The sequence below is a fragment of the Spodoptera frugiperda genome, chromosome 31 (assembly GCF_023101765.2).
Source record: "Spodoptera frugiperda isolate SF20-4 chromosome 31, AGI-APGP_CSIRO_Sfru_2.0, whole genome shotgun sequence".
Taxonomy (NCBI): domain Eukaryota; kingdom Metazoa; phylum Arthropoda; class Insecta; order Lepidoptera; family Noctuidae; genus Spodoptera; species Spodoptera frugiperda.
The window spans coordinates 809275-830117 of record NC_064242.1 but is presented as its reverse complement, the minus strand read 5'-3'; positions in this window follow the sequence as shown (position 1 = coordinate 830117).

Here is a 20843-nt window from a genome sequence, read left to right as displayed (position 1 = left end):
TCGACATGCCAATTCCTAAAACTAATCCATTTTTTCTACTCTGACTAAGGTTGGACGCTATCCATCATCACGTCAACCACCCAGTAATAGGAAGGCACCACAAACGTACCCCCGCTAAACGCTGCGGTGTACACAAACCCTAACACTAACTATTAACTGACTAAGCAGGCAAGATGGGTTCCCAGATAATGTCAGTGTAAATTCCCCGCATAATATATGTAAATAGGGATCCCTCGCGTAATTGTGTGACATAAGGGATGCGGACCGCATTCGAAGGGGCCCCGGCAAACTTTAAGGAATCCCCAAATTCTGACAGCTTAACGATTAGCAAAGATGGCGAATGGTGGATAAAAAGCGGCTTAATTGCTGTGCTCGGATACAATTTTGTGGATTTGTGTGAAGTTTCCAAATGGAATCAAAGTTGAATGAGAGTTTTTGTAAGATTTTTCGTGTTGTAATTTCTAATAAATGGTTTGTAAGGATTCGTCATTCGTGGCTCTAGGAAAACCTTTGTAGAAGTTGCTTTTGTTCGTGTGCTGCGGTTTAAGGTCGGTTGTTTGTAAAGGTCATTGACTTTAGTTGGGAACAGGGACGCTAATTGGCACTAAGATCATTTCAAGAGAACTTCAGTCAAGAGATAGTTATTAATCTTTACTATATTAAGACCCTTTCTTATTGAATCCTATTTTAGAACTAATATTTTGAAATACTTTTTCTTCCTTTGTATTTAAACTTAAATATTTTCTCTTTTCTAGACCTGTAATGTAATCTACATGCCGAGTAGGTACATAACAACCTTCTTTGTTATATTTTTCATCGTTGTAATGATAACTTAACTATGTAGTTAGGTAAAATATGTGCAACGTCACGCCTTTTATCCCCGAAGGGGTAGTCAGAGGTGCACATTACGGCTAATGCCGCTATACAATGTACACCCAGTTTTCACCATTTATGTTATAAGTCCCATGTAATAGGGAGTGAACCTATTGCCATATACTGTGCACAATTCCAGACTCCGTGCTACTACTGAGAAATTTTTGAAAAACCGAAAAATTCCCAGTAATACTTTGCCCGACCCGGGAATCGAACCCGAAACCCATTGTCCGGCAGTCGTATTTGCGACCACTCGACCAACTAGGCAGTCAATTAGGTACAATATCTTTCTTAGTATGTCTTATTCCCATTCTATAGTCTTAAGGCTTGCACTTTTTTGTCCAACTTCACAGTCTCAGTGATTCCGTAATAGTATTGTGAATAGTAAAGAGACAATGGCCGTTTATTTATTATTGTTGTTGTTACGAGCTCACGAATCCAGGTTCTAAGCCGGGCCAGCTATACAAACAATGAAATCATGCAATTCATGTTAGTGAGATTTTTAATAAAACTCAAATAAGGTAGTATGACTTCATCTATTTGGTGACGTAATTTTAAAATGAAAACATGAATTGACCAAATTGTGATATTTATATTATAGCTAAGAATGTGGGATACATCGATCATCGGTGTAACTGTTCCTGAAAATTTGTTTATATTTTTATAGTTTATAAGTTTATATTCTTCTTACATCTGATTCTTTTCCATGGGAATCTATACTTAGGACGAGCAAATAACTTCTCTATGGACTTACCGACATATAATTATTATGTTAGCTCTGACATTATTTGAAATAAGTAATTAGACCCGTCACAGACTTTTTTAGTTTCTAAATATAAAATTGACTTTGGAAAGTACCTTTCTGATCTAATTGAAATAAATAATAGACTTAATATTTTGAACTAGTCTGCACGCCTAGCTCAATCTTCCTAGCATAAGATTTAGTTCAGACATCCCAGCCGACATAGGATTTAGTTTCATAGATCATTGAACGAGCTGTGAACGTAATGAGTTTCATATCCTGCCCGGAGTAGCTTAGGAATGTAGATTGATGATTAAATTATAATGTGCGTAGAAACAGTTGTAATATCTAATGTTACTACACAATGATTGTGCTGTATAGTTTGCATCATGCTTTATGTCATTATACGATGCAACGCGGCGCTGATCGCTTACCATTTTGATGCCGCGTTTGTCTCCCAGCCTATAAAAAAAGAGTCAATTAAGGAAAAAAGGGTAGTATTAATTGAACCACACTTGGGAGCAAAAACAACGAACCCACTAGAATATTTTCTTTTTCATTTATTGATAAATATTTTCTTATAAGTACAAGTATTTTAATTAGTTACGTATGTCGCAGAAAAATCTAGTTAATAACTTTTAAAATGAAGAGATTTTTTTTGTTAAACGAATATTATGCTTTTTAAGTTATAGAGGGTTTTTTAAAACGAAAAAAAAAACACGTATATGATTCCGTTTCTTTACTACCAATTGTATTTTTCACTTGTTATGTTTTTAGTTTAGGATAAAGAAAGGTTTTAACATATCAGCTTATGATGAGCACATGATGAGCATCAAAAGACTGGACGAAAATTCCTAACTGGGTTCCAAATACATTTTTGAGGCCGTCTGCTCATCTAGAATGTAGCACGTATTGTGTCATGCTCTATTTTTGCCAATTCGCGGTCTAAAGTCAAGGACACGTCTCTCAAACAACGGCCTCCAGACTTTTCTGACAACTTCACAGGCATTCGCGGCTAGATCGAGTTATTTCAATTCCATACCTTATTCATACGAATTTGGGTCGAAATTCTTTCTGCATAACTTATCATAAATATCATTTTGTCTTATTCCTTGGAAAGGATTGAAGGAGTTACGCTAAATCCATATTTTAAGAAGTACAGATATCGTAAAAACGTCCTATCATCCATTCAATCAAAATTCATAATTTTTGCAACCACTGCCCTGTAATTTATATTTGCAACAAAATATTTAGTTTAATTCTGTAAGTACTTCCAACTAAGAAGAGTGAAGAGAAATTGAGAGTTTAACCGGAGCTGCGGACTACCCAGCAGGTTTACCGGGGTTTCGGCTCGAAAAGCAGGAGTAGGAACGGGGTGGTTTTTAGTCAGTAAGAGTCTGAACCTCCCTCTCACCTTGCCCAAGGCGAAAGAAGTCATTGGATGACTTTACCCTCTTAAAAAAGAGATGAAAAACTTCAATACGAAACTTTAAATTGAAAATATCTCATATCCGCAAAATATCTAAAAAGTTACAAAAGTGGCATTGCAGTGCTATTTGCCAACTCCCTGTAACTCCGTGTACCGTGCAACTCATACTGAGATTAATATAATGTAATCAATAGCTGGTTCGCGGCTATATTTCAGCAGCACTTGCTTGTCCAACTTACCAACTGCTAGCAGTGGTAATAACTCACGGCTTGACAGGACCGAACTTGCTGTGCCACTGCGAATTGCTTAGGGAGAGGACACACTGTGGAATGTCTTAGAAAATAGTTTATCTTTAGGATATGGTGGTATTTTTTAAACGTTGCCCTACACTAGGATTTTCTCCTGTGTCGTGGGTGCGTTTACAAACATACGAGTTCACATACACATGACACCCAGACCCGAAACAACAATTTGTGGATCACACAAAGAGTTGCTCCGTGCGGGAATTGAACCAGCTTCACGTTGCGCGGCAGCCGGTTATCCAGCCACCGAGCCAACCGTGCAGTCAAGATATCAAAACCTAGATTAGTAACTACTAATCTTAGTTGTTATCGGCTATTTCGTTCTACTACAATAATAACTAGATACTTTTACGTAACTGTCTATTTCTTTTACTTAATATTATAGTGTCATGATAACGACGCGTTCGGTGACAGTATTTCAGCGTTATTAAGTTCTAACCAACAAAACTAAAAACTAACATCAATATGTTCCATATTGTTTCATTTAATCTCATACTGTAAGACAACTTACACAGCTTATACACTTATACTTTTCTGTACCAATTTCGATGCTCGTAGATATCCTAATAACATTTAAGTGTGTGACTCTACCCTTACAGTAGCCACGAATTTGTACCCTCATACTTGTACCGCGGTAAACTGTTGGGATTAATGCAACTTATTCTTGTTCCTAGATTATATAACTACATAAGTTTAGCTACAAATATCCTTTGATTAAACGTAGCTAACTTTTTATCAGTAGTGGTAAGTAATACAAAAGGTGATTCAGTAAAATATGAAGCTCGCAACGCATCTTGCACCGTTTGATGTCTGTGTTTTATGGTATAAGCTGGTAAATGAGCAGACGAATCACCTGCTGGTAAGCAATCGACGCCGCCCATGGACATTCGTAGCTAGATGGATGGATTCGCGAGAGGAGTTAGAAGTGTGTTTCTGGCCTTTAGGGATTAGGAATTTAGGGTTATTGGGGAATCGGGAAACCTGAAGTTTAGGGAGGGTGCAATTGGCCCTCCGGTAACCTCACTCACAAAAAAAACAACACAAGCGTTGTTTCACGTCGGTTTTCTGTGAGGCCGTGGTATCACTCCGGTCGAGTTGATCTTTCACCTCCCTTAAAAGTCTTGCAGTTCACAAATACCCATACATTATGTAGCATATAACAGTGGCATTACCCTACCTCAGTATACTCGAGTTTCAGTAAACTGTTGGACAGATTAGCTGCTGTTGTTAGTTGTTGTTCCTTGTAGTTTGGGCGGTGTAAGTGTGTGGCTTAAATGGTAGCTTAGCTTAGGTGATAATCTGAACTAAAGTTTTTAGGAAACAGCATCGTAAAAGAGATTGGAGACTAGTGTTGTAGTTTTATCTGTAAGTACACTTTGGACAGTGTTCTTGCTGTGTTGGCAGCGTTATCTCACAACATCTGTTTGTTTATGAGCCCCGTTGTAGTCTGAAAGTAGTCAAGTAACCTCCTCGAAAGCCTTCTGAAACACTCATTTCAATTAATTCGAAATCCTACTAATATTATAAATGCGCGAGCTTGTGAGTATGGTATGTTTTCTACTCTTTCATGTCAAAGCGGCTGAAGGGATCGGAACGAAATGTGGAACAGGAGTAGATTATGGCCTGGAATAAAAGATAGTTTACGTTTTATCCATCTGGAACGCAGGCGAAGCCGCTGACAGAAGCTATGTATCTCATAATAGTTGTTACAAAAAATACTTTTAATCAACTTCTTTAATTTACCATATTAATATAATGTCACAAAAAGTCTCCGAGACGTACAAGACACATTATTAAGAAGATATTATGTTCTGTAGTTGACACAGAGAATATGAACGACATACGTGGTTGATTACTGACGCCCGATCTCTCCTGACTGGAATCGCAAGCAGATCACATGGGACCGTATTAACGTATGACGAATAATGTTAACGTGTTGCGAATAACGTATTTTGAGTAAGTGCGTTTTTTGGTAGGGTTTTGGTAGGCTCTAATTTGTTTTTTTTTCTAATATACTTCTATTGTTAGGCAACTATGGCCCGTACATTTATATAAGGTGACTGGTAATTAGTGAACGATATTAATACATGTATCTGTACTCATGATAACAAAAAACTACTTCTTAACTGTCCTAGAGAAACTCTTTTAGATACTCATTAGTTTGATTTTTGGATTAATCAAAGAATTGACTAAGACTACAACAAACAACATTTGTTGTGCTATACAAAAAAAAATATTTTTTATCCGGGGTTAAACCCGTAACACATACCTAGATACATTTTCTTAGGCAATAGTATAAATTGCCTCGTTGGTCGAGTGGTTGCAAGTGCGACTGCCGTATAAGGGGTCTCGGGTTCGATTCCCGGGTCGGGCAAAGTAGTGCTGGGCTATTTTCGGATTTTCGAAAATTTCTCAGTAGTAGCACGGAGTCTGGAAATGTGCCCGGTATATGGCAATAGGCTCACCACCTATTACATGGGACTTACAACATAAATTGTGAAAAGTGGGTGTACACAGTGGCATTACATGCCATAATGTGCACCTCTGCCTACCCCTTCGGGGATTAAAGGCGTGACGATATGTATGTATGTAGTATAAATTGCTTATTTTATTAAAACAGCCCAGGATTACTCCTGTCACGTGATAAATTACTGTACCAAACAGACATCTAATTTTCAATAAATAAAAAAAGCTTATGTATATAGAACGAACAATATACATACTACACATAATATAAATATTGAAGTTTATAATACTTTCGATATAAAAATGGCGAAGCAGTCTCTACCAAGGATCTCAAATGAAAATCTATCACAGCTCGATTGTGTATGCATGGAAAAATTCTAATATTCCTCCAAGGCGAGGTTGGGAGGTAAAATATTTTATTATGACTTGGCGACCTTACAATAGGTAAGCAGGAGTCTAGGGGTTAGAAGGACCACTTGAGGCTCTACAACCTGCAGTACTGTTGTCTAGATGCAATTCAAGCTATACCATTACTTGAATAGGTTTTTGAATTTTGTGCTGTTGTGTTAAGGTTGATAATTGAATGAAGGGATTCGATAGTTTAGGGTAGTTTGATGTGCTGGCTCCTGGATGTATACATAGAAGTATGTAGATATTTATGTGGTATGCAATTATGGTCTAGTGCTCTTTGTTAGGTTGTTGAAAATGGTTCTTGAGATTTTGAACAGTTCGGAGCTTGAAATTATACCCTGATAATATCAGTAATTTGGTTCAAGGATTGTTAAAATTATAAGACTGATCATGTAGCTAACTGGTGGAATGAGGGTGTTATCATACTATTTAATAATATTATAAATGCGAAAGTAAAAGTTTGTTTGAATGTTTGTCCGTCAATCATGTCGAAACTACTGAACCAATTTTAATGAAATTTGGTATACAGACAGAGTATGAGGATACTTTTTATCCCACGGCAAAGCGCCGCTGGCGTAAGCTACACGTAAAATCCAATTACATAATAATAACAGACTCATGAAATTGAACCTACTGCCACATAGTATCTAAAATAACACCAATATAACAAATTACTACCAAGATCAGATGCTAATTATAAGGACCCGTGTCTCAATGAGCGTAAACAACCATTCAAGCAAGCATAGCTCCAATGTTTGCCCCAATGCTTCCAATATTTGACCCAAATTGGCAGCACGACATTCGGAGCTCCTCGTAAATAGGCGGACAGAAATAAATGGGTATAAATAACATAATATAAAGCTTATTGAGCCCAGAAGGGGTAGGCAGAGGAATATACGTACGTATGTGATGTTAAGATATATTGGTATTGGTTTTATTTATATGTTACCTAGTGAATATAATTATTGCCTCGTTGGTCGAGTGGTCGAAGAGACACCCGGCCAACGGGCCTCGGGTTCGATTCCCGGGTCGGGCAAAGTATTACAAGGCTTTTTTCGGTTTTTATTAAAAATATCATTAAGTCAGTAATGCACGGAGTCTGGAATTGTGTCCATTATATGGCAATGGGCTCATCAACTGACGACAAACAGATAAAAATAGTGAAAAAAAAGACGTTTGTATGTGTCGTATGTATACTCAATGTGAGAGCATTGAGTAAAAAACGGTTATTTCAATATTACGAACAGACACTTATAATATTTTTAATAGATTTATAATATTTTTTTTTGTAATAACGAGATAATATTATCTACTCCTTTAATGCTAAGCTAAGAAACAAACAAACAAACAGACACACATAAAAACAATATATATTTCTGTCTGTCACAGAAAAAGGGTGTAAATAATTAAGTTTAGCGACGTCAATTTAGTTAACTTGTCTCCAGTGTGCTCAGAGAATGGTGCTCAAGAGGACAAATGTAATTACGCGCGCTGCCGAGCGACGCCGGGCGGCGCGTACATGTTAAGTAATGGAGTTATGTCTTATGTGGCCCGATATGGCCAGACACACGAGTCGCTCTTGACCTTTTTCCTAGAACTGCATGGTTTATGATTCTTTTTTTGAAGATCTGTGTGAATAATTTTGAAAAACAAAGGACAGCGCCATGTTTCTTAATCAAAACAGTTTTCGTTTTTTTTTGTTAAATAGCTCTTATAATGGTTGGCGCGGTGGATGGGCAACTGGGTGCCTTAATACGTGTAGCTGATCCGATTCACCCACGAAGGAACTGTTTGTGTGATCTACAAATTGTTGTTTCGGGTTTAAGTGCATGAGAATATAAGAAATTGTATGTTTATAAACGCACGCACGACATAGGAAAAATCCTAGTGTAAGGCAACGCTTAAAAATATAGGTGCTGATGATGATCACTGAATTGTATTTACATATTGAGTTAAGAATCTCACACTTCTATAGTATTTCTCTTTAAAAAGATCGTCATTCATGAAAGGGAGAATACCTACAAAAACTCTACTAAAACTCTCAAAACTCCAGAACAAGTCGTCAATAAACCAGATAATTTCGTTGATCAATCCATAAACATGAAATAATGCTACATCTCTACCGTTCAAAGCAGTTCGGCAATATGGCGGCCGCCTGATTATCTGTTTACGGCCGGATCCCGCGGATATTTCGCGGTAAACGGCTCGGAGCCGGTTATTAGCTCCCCTGTTGAAGCTAGACGGCGGCGGAGGGTTAACACCGGTACTATATATGTGAGACAGAAGGTTAGTGCTTGGAAATGTGGTAGAATGTCTTATATGATAATATATAGGCTGCCTAGAGTCTTGAATGTTGAACAAGGGCTTTTGGGAGTTCAGGAGCGATTAAAAACATTTTTAAGTTTGGAAGTCGCTACGTATCTATCTTGGTTAAAACTAGCTGGTCAAATTCAAATTCAAAATCATTAAAGTTTGGTTGTTAGATATATTTCTCTGCCCAAACATAATAATGATTTTATCTCTATGCCCGCTTAGGTATAAAGAGAATTTGAGTTGCGATCTTGTGCACAAATTCTCGACGCTTTTCCATTTTTTATGGACGCTAACAATATGTTATTTGATCGAATCTACCATGGATTTTCGATATACATAACACATGTTCAATTGAAATATACTGTCTTCATATTTTACCACAATAGTTGGGACTACTGCATATAGTCACTTGCACTATGAAACTGCTGTAAAGAGTTGAGTGCGTTAACTCCTCGCTTGTGGCAGGATCAAGGATGTAATAAGCAGGTGATCACACTGCCTGCTTTGAGGATTATATTGGAGTTGATGGCACAGCCACCACGCTCGCACATTATGAGGTTCAAGAGAGGAATTTGTATTAGTTGTTGGTAGTAAATAGCTAATGGTGTAACAATAGTCGACATGCATGCAATTTGCTTCCCACCGGTAAATTTGGAAGTCGGCGGAGAAGGGATATAATACTAGCAGCAAATGTTTTGTGTTTTATATGTACGAGTTTATATGCTGCCTAATAACTCTTACATTCCTAGCCCCTAAAGGGCTGGCAACGCACATGTAACGCCTCTAGTGTTTCGGGTGTCCATGGGCGGCGGTGTGCTCGTTTACCGGTTCCTAAGATAAAAAAAATTTAACCTTACTATTTTCTCAAAGATGGTCCATATTTTGGTTAAAGTTCATACTAGAAATGTAAGAATAACGTAGAATTTAAAGAAAAATGCATTATAAAATAAAATCTCCACGTTATTCTAATGAGCACGTTGTAGTGCGGAGACCGACGCGACGCGGAGTCACGCTAAAATAACATTACCAAAATCTAGTTGCATAAACAAACATAATAATATACTCGAGGCAAACACGACTCCTGTCGCCATATTTATTTAAATTAACATTTTCAACTCTCGGAATCCCGGCCGTAATATTTCCAAAATCTGTTGCGAAGCCAGAGACGTACTTCACTGCGGTGGATCCACACACCGCGATTTTCTGAAAGATCTACATGAAATATCCCTGTCACCCGCTCCGCAGCTAAATTACGACTACATAAATTACTGTCGCAGATACGAGGTGTCAAGGTTCCGTGATGTGTGAATCGACCCTCGTCGGAATGATGTGGATGTGAAGGATCAGATGGAGTAATAGAGTCACAATCACTGAATTTGTTTGCAAGGACGGTATTGACGGCTGCGTGGATCAGATGCTGGGTAATTTACAATTGTAGCGGATATTTGTTTCAGGTTATTGTAAATAATGATGGTTTTTCTCTGTTATTTATTAGATACTGCTACTTTCATTTTATGTGATGAGTACCTCTCGATAATTCAAACCTTTGATCATTCGAACCTCTTGATAATTTGTTAGAAGGAAAATGCGACAGACAGACCTTAGAATTTGCAGACATAGGTACCGAATTATTGAGACACGTTCAAATTTCGGATCATTTGATATTTCTAACATTCAATAATGTATCGCTAAGTCTATAAATCCACATTCAGACCTTTTACTAATCTACAGCCTCTAGTGTTCGATTGTAGACGTCTCTAAAGCCCCAGGGTTACTCCCATAGATATGTAACAAATACACCAACTAAATACCTATAAATTAGGCTGTCCTGCAGTATATCATCCGATTCTAAGATAGATCAGGTCACTCCACAACCATCAGCATACTATAAATAGAACTGATATTCATTAAAGATGAAACTCGTAAGTAAACCCCGCCAGGATCCAGTCACGTCTGCCAACAGAAACTTGGCCGAGCTGTGGACAGATGGAAAAACTTGGAGGAACTTCTGATAGCCTTCTGGTGGCAAGGATCTTAGTTTCTGGGTACACTTGGAGATCGATGTTCATTGCGGTTTTGTTTATTAAATATGGTATTATATAGGGTTTATGCTTTGTAAGTGTTTATTTACGTTATGTTAAATTTCAACATTTGTGTTGTTTCTGAAGATTTTGAACAGAAAATTTAATAACAGTTTGGCTGGTGCGAATGTCATATATGAATGAAATTTAATTGATATAAAATGTTTGCTTGCAATAAGATCCAATAATAAGTAGTTCTAGTAAATCTTTATCAATCTGTGCATATCGAGAGTCAAAGTCAATAGGCACTTTTGAAATGTCAACTAATAAATAAATAAAAGTCTGTCAGTCTGTCCGTCCGTCCAGCTAGGTTCTTATTCAGAAATGTAGCTTCGAGTACACTAAAAATTATACTCTTGGTAGATTTATTTTGCCTTGAAGCCGATGTGGTACTGCTTCATCACTGTGTTGTGTATAGACAGCCTGGTAGAAAACACTCCGACGCAAAAATTAATTAAGAAAGGTACAGGAAAAGATCTTAATGAGAATGCTGATGAAACAAATGATATTCATTTGATTGTAGAAAGGACAAGTCCTCTTAATTGCTGTAGAGTACTGTTTATTTATCAGCTTATTCAATTATAGCTCGACAAAGTTGCGCTGTTTGCTTCAAACATTTATCGACAAAAGTTAGCCGGTCGAGATTGCAACTTAGTTTAACTTTGCAAATTGAAAAACAGTATCTTTCCCAAAGCAATAAGGAAAACACGAGGATTTTTGTTTTTTAAACTTGTTTCTTATTTAGATGTCAAAAAGGTTTCGTTGAGTTTTAGTGTTCTAGTTACGACTTCGCCTGTGTTGTTGGGATAGTAATATTTTTCTTATGCTCATAATATTTAGGTATCTGACAGATACCTATAATGATACTATCTAGGATTACTGATACTATCTGTAAAATTATACAAATTATTAACAGTTTTATTAGCTTTAGTATTATATTTATATTTAGTAGCTTCCACCCGGGGCTTTGCACGCGTTCATTTGTATTAACGTTCCTCTTGAAATACCCTTTCAATTAAAACTATGTAGTGATAAATTTACATATTATTTGTAAATCGGTCTTGAGTTTTGTTTTGTATTTATCGACCGCTCCGGGTATCAAACCCTTAATAAAATTAAAGAGGGACTACTCGATAGAAAAGACAGCCCTTTAATAAAGGCTATACATAACCTATTCAAAGGAGCCAATCAATCTCGAATAACCAAATTCACATGTCCTTATCAATCAGTTCTTACCAATCCGCACCCAATACCATTTTCAATAAGGGTCGTGTCCGCATTACGCGCCGATGTCCGTTGACGCGGGTCCGCGCGTCCGCGGGATCGCGCGAACAAGCCGCGTCACGCCGCAATAAATAGTTCTTGCAAATCACGCTCCACACTATCACGCAGTCATGTCCAGTATTAAGGGAATTACAGGGGTTTGGGAAAAAATAAATCAAGTGGAAGGGATTTTTTGGGATTTTTGGGTAAGTTAAGCTTTGGTTTTTCATGTAGTGTTTTGGTTTTATTTTGTTGTAGGTCAACGCACTATTTTCTATCATATTTCTGTATTAGATTTTCAACTACTTTATTATTCTGGTACAATGCCGAAAATCCAATGACAGAATGAAGTTGATTGACGTGGCGACTCGATAGTAAACAGTGAGTTCCTAGATCTTACAGATCCGTTGATAAATACATCATTGAATTTTTTGATATCTTTAGTAGTAGCTTTTTTTAAGCGGGAAAATCATCCAATGACTTCTCTCGTATCGGGCGAGGCGAGAGTGAGTGTCAGATTCTTACTGACTAAAAACCACCCTATTCCTACTTTTGCCCTTTGAGCCGGAGCCCCGGTAAACCCGCTAGGTAGTCCGCAGCTCCGGATCATCCTTAGTAATAGTTTGGAGTTCACTTAGTTATGGATTGTTAATATTATTTAATTTATATAATATCTGTGTGTCATAAGTATTACTTTATTCCATCATCCTACGGTAATGAGACAAAACCATACATGAACAAAGTCGCGGGCTACGCGTTGTACAGTGTAATGTAATATTACTCATGTGTTTCCATTTGCTACCGGCGAGGGATGGCCGCGGCCATGTTTAATTTACTGAACAACTGCGCGCTTCCACGTACGGAATTATTAAAAACGGTCATTATACAGCGATTGTAATTAAGTGTTTAGTACGTTCATTACGGTTTCAAGCGTTTATTATTAACTAGCGACCTGCCCCAGCTTCGCTTTGGTGCAATGGCGATATATATAAAACTTCCTCTTGAGTCACTCTATCTATTAAAAAAAATAGCCGTATCTAAATCCGTTGCGTAGTTTTAAAGATATAAGCATACAAAGGGAAATAGGGACAGAAAAAGCGACTTTGTTTTATACTATGTAGTAATTTAGTGGTACTGCGATTTTTTGTGTAATTGAAAACAGGGTTTATTTTAAAGGGCTCGCGATTAATTTAATAGCTAATTTACAAAATTAAAAACAAAAATTCCTTAGGAAGCGGTATTCCCGAATCGCGATCCTCACTAAAAATTAATTACATTTCGTGTTCCTTAAGCCTTTATTGAAAAAATATTTAGGTACGTACTTAATCTTTCCAACTTAAAAATATCAAATAATAAATTCTTTGGTAATCTCTTACTGATCTTTCTTTTTCTTTTTAAAAAGGATTATACTCGACGTCTTTACGTTCACGGCTTTGCAAGCAATTAAAAGTTTCACTTAAGATAACGGGGTCCGGGGTCCGGGGTCCGGGTTCGGGACGTGTCGGACCGACTTGAATGAGTGCCGGACGCGACTTTTAGCGACTTTGGATTTAGAGCCCGCGTAATGTGGAGCTGGGTTTATTTTTAATAAAACTTTTGTTTGAGAATATAAAGTGATTACCTACAGCTTCTATTAATTATTTTTTGTTTTGGTTATTAACACTTTGAACGCCTGTTGGTGGTCACCGGTGACAGACGTTAGCGGAGGATTTGCCTTTAACAGTTTTCTATTGGCAGTCAAAGACTTAATTTTCATTTGTTTAAATTACGCCTGTTTTGAATAAAGAGTTCTTATATTTTTATAATAACTATCATGAGACATACTAAATTAATTAAAAACAACGGTTTCCTCACGTACTATATACATATTGAGAAAAGCTCAACTAGTTTCGGGTCAGAGAGGGACTCATCATCATGAGCAGCGTGTGCAACAACTGAACACTATAGTATGATAAAACCAACCACCATAAACAAAACCGTTGCCAAGCAACGAAAAAACATGTTTTTTTCGCCTCATTAACTTGTATTTAAGAAAATAAGCTGCAGTGTCCCATTTTAAGGGTTAGTGGAGTATGCGTCGCGTGTTCAAATGCAATAAGGATCACTTATAGTTCAATGTTCATGGGATCGATATTTCACGTCGCATTGCGCTTATGGGGTGCATGCGACGTCACCGCTTAGAACACCATGCTAGCAGTAATTAGCTTATGTGATTTATTAACTAGTATGGGAAGTGAAGTTAGGTTGTTGTGTGTTATTATAATAATTGTAGTTATGTTGTTTGTTTCGTTAGTAGAATATGTGAGAGTGAATTATATCAAACAAGTGGTTTAGGATTCTCTGGTGAAGTAAACTAGTTATTAGTTTTTGTAATACGAAATTCTTAGTAATATCCAGGGATTTATTGGTCCACTAACAACACTACACGGTTGCCGCGTAACGGGTAGCGGGTTCGATTCCCATATAGCAGCAACACTGTGTGTGATTCATAAATTAGTTGTTGCGGGTTTGTTGTCATGTGTATGTGAACTTGTATATTTGTAAACGCACCCACACGCGCACGCGCGCGTATATATAAACAAATATATAACAGAAAAATCGCATTCTTCACCTAATTTAAGAGGATTTCACGGAATCAAATTCAAAACCACAATCCCAAAAAATAAAAAACGGTAAACCCGAAATATAAAAAAGACATTTGTAGAAAAACTAATACGATACATGACAAGATACACGGATGAATTTGAAAATGTTGAGTAAATATTTAATCCGGGGTCGTACTATCAATTTGATGGAATTCCCTCGGCCTCTCGAATCTGCTCGGGCCGCTGGAGGGTCCTCACTCTTCATGAATTAAATATGGCCGCCGCCGCCGCCGGCCACTCCAACGGTGGACTTTGCGTTCTTTAAGGAGATTTCGGATAAGTATGCATTTGATTTTCTTGGTTTTTAGTTTAAAGAAAGGGTTTCGGATTAGGGTTTCAGAAGTTGCTAAGTAAGTATTTGCTAAGTAGTTTTTTCGAGAATAACACGGACTTAGACCTATACGATAGTATAGGTATTTTTTTAAAAGGGGAATGTTATCCTATGAAATTCCTGCCTTGGGCGAGGCGAGAGGGATAGTGTCAGACTCTTACTCACTAAAAACCTTTCCGTTCCTACTCCTGCTTTTCGGATGCAAGCCTCGGTAACCCGCTAAGTAGTCCGCAGCTCCGGACTATACGGTCCTGTATGGTAGTAGGTTTACTCTCTATTATATGGGACTTACAATGAAACTGAAATAAGGTGGCTATTTCATTTTATAAGTCCGCTGTTATGTTGTTATGCGCTGTTATGTGTATAACGAGAGTCACGTCGTAACGTTCCTAGTAAAATATAAAATAGCAGAAAGAATGGTATATTCTATAAGCAGCCGCGTGCCGCAGTAAAAGACGATGTGTCTCAATTTGTTAGTCTCTCGCTGCGCAGCCGGCATTACCATATTCAGACAACAAGGTTTCCGCGGAGGCAACTTCCTCCTCAATCCTATGGCGCTAAAATATACCGGTGTGGAGTGAAAATATTTTGTAACACTTTCAGTCGGAGATTTGTTATATTTTTCGGCGTTGAAAAGTTATAGCTGTTGTGGTACAAAAGTTTTTGTCAAATGGCCTTTTAAAGTTATAACTATTAATAAATCTGAGAAATGTTAGGCAGTTGCAAACTGTGGAATGAGCTGTCGTCGGCGGTATTTTCGAACCGATACGACCACTCTTTCTTGAAGGTTTGACTTCAAGAAAGAGTCAAGAGTTCTCCTTTTTAAAAGGTCGACAAAGCACGTGTTCGTCCTGGCTCTTCTGGTGTTGCGGGTGTCCATGGGCGGCGTGGGTCGTTTACCATCAGATGGCCTGTCAGTTCGTTTGCCCCCTATTTCATGAAAAAGCTAGTCGATCTTACGATAACTTTAAAATACATAGTCTACTATTACTACTACTACCTTGCCATATTTTAACTCACTTTAAACTGTACTATACTATACTGTGTATTTTATCTTTTGACTCTTCTATCTTTAGCTGATAGAAAAATTATCATTTATAGATATCGTTCTACTTACTATTTGGAAACTAGACATTGTTATTTTATTTATGTAAATCCTGTAGTACTCTAGTTTCCAACGGTTGGACGCAGCCGCTGTCCTCGACCGACAGATTTGACTAATGAGGTGAGGATCGATCCGTTTCAGTTCACTTACTGGCCGAACTACTAACTACTGGACCATGAGATGGTGATACGTCATAGAGGGAGGTTAGTTTAGTTAGCAAGTTACTTAGTTTGGGAGATACTGTTAATTGGGACATGTTTTGATTGAGACAGATCTTTCTGTTACACATCTAATCTACTGCTAGGGAGTGGAATTTTTGCCGGAGTCTGTGTTTCCTGATGAGTATTACCTGGGTGTCTTCGAAGCCCAATTCCCAATCTTCCCAATCCACGATTCCCCAACAACCCTTAAATTCCTAACCCCCTAAAGGCTGGCAACGCACTTACAACGCCTCTGGTGTTTCAAGTGTCCTTGGGCGGCGGCGATTGCTTACCATCAGGTAATACGTGTGCTTGTTTACGTTGATTTTTAGGTGATACGTTCGCTCGTGTTCCAATAAAAAAGCCCGAGTGAATAGGTTGCTTATGGGCAGACGTGCTTCATCGTAGGCCGCATCATCCCTTACCACTAGGTGAGATAGCGGCCAAACGTCGACCCATAAAATGTAAAAAAAAATCATAATTTCCATATTAAATGAAATAAAAACCAAACCAAAAATCACGTAACAAAAACCATTACACCAACACAAGTATGTTTAAAGTTAAACCCGATATTCAAATTGTGCTTTTCTTTGCAGGTAAGTACGACCCGGTGACCCCAAGACCCCAACCCTGTGTCACCTGGGACGTGGGGACCCCATCGAGCGTAAGCACCGCTTTACCAATACCTACTTCGGTTGAATAATGTGTGCTCATATATCGATGTTACATATATTTTATTTTTTGTTGAGGTTATCCGTGTATCCATTTTTTTGGGATGTGTCGTGATTTTTGTTAAACTCTGTGTGAATATTTATGGGAGATTTTTCAAGTGAAGTTAAATTTTAACATAGTGCGTAATAACATAGCGGTTTATTTCTTTGAAATAATAGGTAGGTGCCAATTACTTTTCGTGTGTATCGTTTCTCAAGTGCATTGGGCATAATTTTAGACTCGATATCTTTTATGAAGCGAAAGAGGTATATAAGATTCGTAGCAATTGGCATTCCGTGGTCCAGATTTGTTCAGTATGGAAATCGAGCCTGCTACAAGTTGAAAGCAGTCGGTTGCCAAACCACCTCGCTAACTATCCAGTTTATTACACACTGAGAATTTCAGAAATAAAAACAAACCCCTAAAAATTATTTGCCCAAATCAGGAATTATACCCAAACAATTCTATCTTGTGATCATTTAACCCATCGACAGTCAGTTAACTTAATAATAGCCAATCACTTATCTTCCTCTATCATAGACAAAGCATGTTAATCCAACAACACTGGCAACACGAACTGTCAAACCAAACCGGTGTTGCCACATAAATAATTTCGATGGCGAATCAAGTAGATATTGTCAGGGTTGCCACTAATTCATGACTATTCTGACAGTTTAATTCACATTACATTTGTGATAATATTTATTAGAGGTACTTAGTTGGAAGTGATAGGTAATTAAGTATCGTTATTTATTAGGTTCGATTCTTGGGTGAAGCAAGGTAAACTGTTAGTTATTGGGGTAATATATGCATGTAGTTTTGTTTTTCTGGAATTGGATTTTAGGATTGAGAGCGTTGAAATTTAAATTAACTTAGTCAAAAATATTCGAATATTAGTTGTTTTTGTTATTAGAAAAGATTGAACAGAGAATATCCGATATTTAGCAATAGGCTCGTTTTGTATTAAAATAGGACGTATTTAAGGAATGCTACGGAAGCAAAACTCTTTAGCTTACTCCATCCCATCGAGAAACCACAAACGAAATGTAACTTACCATGAGGCGATATAGCGGCCGACGCTTATATATATTGTATCATCATAGGAAGTAAAATAAAGAATATTAAGTATGCCAAATACCTCTGCTTACACCTAAACAAACCTAATTATTATGTAGTAAATAACAATTGAATTATTTGGCCAATTACTCGCGGCTTGCCGTAACTCCATGCACGTACAAGTTTCTGCGACGGATTAACACGTCGCGTTGACGCCGCGTTGTCGTCGACGGCGCATAGTTGCAAATTGAGTTTGTCACTAAACCCGAGCGAAGTCGGGGATGAACTACTAGTTTGAATACTAGAATGAAAAGATAAGGATAACTGTAAAATTTCAGTTTTCGATTTTCATATTTGCCCGCGTTTTTATGGGATAAAACGTATCCTATTACCCAAGTCAGCTCATACCCTGTCTGTATACAAAATTTCATCAAAATCCGTTCTTAATTTTAGCTTGAAAGACGAATAAACTTAGAATTAAACCCAAACAAACAAACTTTCACATTAGAATATTAGTGTGATAGTTAAATTCTCCATGATTATAAGTTACTTAAAGTTAGGTAACTAAGCAATTCCTTAATAACACTCATGTTAATAATATCGCCACTCAATTATGCTAACAACATAACACTATTCACATTCACACTGCAATAATATTATTATCAGTCGATCGGAATTAGATATATATTGTGTCAATCACATAAATCAGGGACTGATGACAAATAGCAATATTACTGACACACTGACTACATTAGCATAATCTGTTGTAGCTATATGTAACATATGTGTTTATATTGTAATACATTATGGGCTAACTTCCCATCAGTAACTTAGTAAAAAGTATATACTGTAGGTATATCATTTCCCAATGTCTTAACTGGCTTCAGATAAAAAAATAGAAAAGAAAGAGAGTTAATTAACAATGACTCTTTCAAAGGTTAATACCTCTAAAATAACTTTTTAAATACCGTACTACTTATAATATAATATTTAAAAAAAAATAGGTGCTAACCTGAAAAGAGAGCATGGTCTAAGCTACTGGTGGTTAGGGCTCCAGAGACAGAAACTTCCTCACAATACGTGACGTTTCAAGGAGAACTGCCTACTGTATCAAAATAATTATTAGGCTGAGTAAGGATTGCAACAATAAAATTATTAAATAGAGATTCGAAATTATAACCAGATTAATCATAAAACACGGGTGGTAGGCATATATTTATAATATTATATCACGAACGTAGTCTTCAGAGAATGTCCTCTCGGAGGTGTCGCACAAAGCCGACTTCAAAAAACAATATTTCCTTTGTTCTCACTTCGGAGTCCTTAACGAGAAGAGGCATAAAGAGGGGATTCATTATAAAGCGGAATATACCTGCATATAGTACATACATATATGTCATATTTATTATATTAGAAGTCTACAAGACTTTGAGTCGAGAGGTCGAATCACCACAAGTACACCTGCTGAGGAAGAAACTGCGAGTTCAAATTCGCATTGTGTAGAAACATAGCAATAGTATACACTATACACAATATAATCAATAAATAATAAAATACTTATATCACAAATAACTACTGAAATTTATAATGATGAACATTCAGTAGGTATACCTTTGCCTGGTTCACGGTAGGTAAAATTATTAGCCTGGAGTCATGAAGTTCGGCAGTCTTCCACCCATACCTTATAAAGCATCTAAAGCCGTTGGTCTTGCGCCTGATCTTTCTCTGGTCATATCGGTCTGTCGTCCCATCATATTCAGAGAGTAAGGGAACAGAGAGTGCACCTGTGTTTGCGCTAGTATTTTCTGCGTAGGGCTAGTTTAGGTAGACAGATTGGCAACTATGATCGAAACCGATCGGGAACCAAAACATAAAGAAAAAAATATAGTAAACCTGAAAAGTTCACTATAAAACCGTGCAACAGTTTTGAGTAAATGCCATTTTCTGTAATGCTATCACAAAGTAAATTTCTCAGATAACGTGCATACATTATGTGCTCCAGACTAGAATAATGCAGTCAAGGTAAAAGCATCAGCATCCAGTGCATCGCTGTAACGAGTAGAAAGTTATTTAATCTGCGGCGTGTACTGTATAATATGTGTTTTGTAGCATTTTCTACTTTACCACTTACCTGTAAAGTTCATTTTTAAACTTCATAATGGCTTTTACATGTGATGAATTTATAATATTTATGACAGTCGGATTGAATAATAGCGAACGAAATAATTCTATCCATAATAACCAGTCACACTAATATTATAAATGAGAAAGTTTGTTTGTTTGGATGTTTATCCGTCCATCACGCTGAAACTACTGAACGGATTTTGATGAAATTTGGTATACAGACAAGGTTTGAGCTGACTTGAATGCTCGTGAAGCCATTGGCAGAAGCTAGTAGCTAAATAATATTAAGAAGGCTGAAACAAGACTTTTGGTTGGAAAATCTTATTCCTGGAAAGAAGAACATTTTCAATGAAATAGCTGGAAACTTTGCCTTCATTAGAAAATACATTGCTCCCAACAAATTCTAAGATTTTCTGAAATGTCGTAAGATTTCAAAACACAGTCCGAAAACATGATATTTACATGTAGTAATCTATTCAGTGGTTTGAAACGGTGTGTGGGCGTGGTGCGGTGGGCCTCATTAAGCCCAGCAGTGGAGTAATTTGTGGGAAACTTAATTACTGAGTCTCAGGACCCGCCGACCCTGCCATCTGCGGAAATGTGGGAGGGTAAACAGAATAGTTTTAATGATAATTATGTGGATTTTCCTCAAATTCTGTTGTTTATCTTGTATTGGTATACTTTCCATTGTTTTGCTGCAAATTATCCTCATTTTACTGATGTATGTTGTATCTAATGTATGTTGCTAGTCAAAAGCTTATCAGACACTTCTAGTTTGACTAACTTCTACT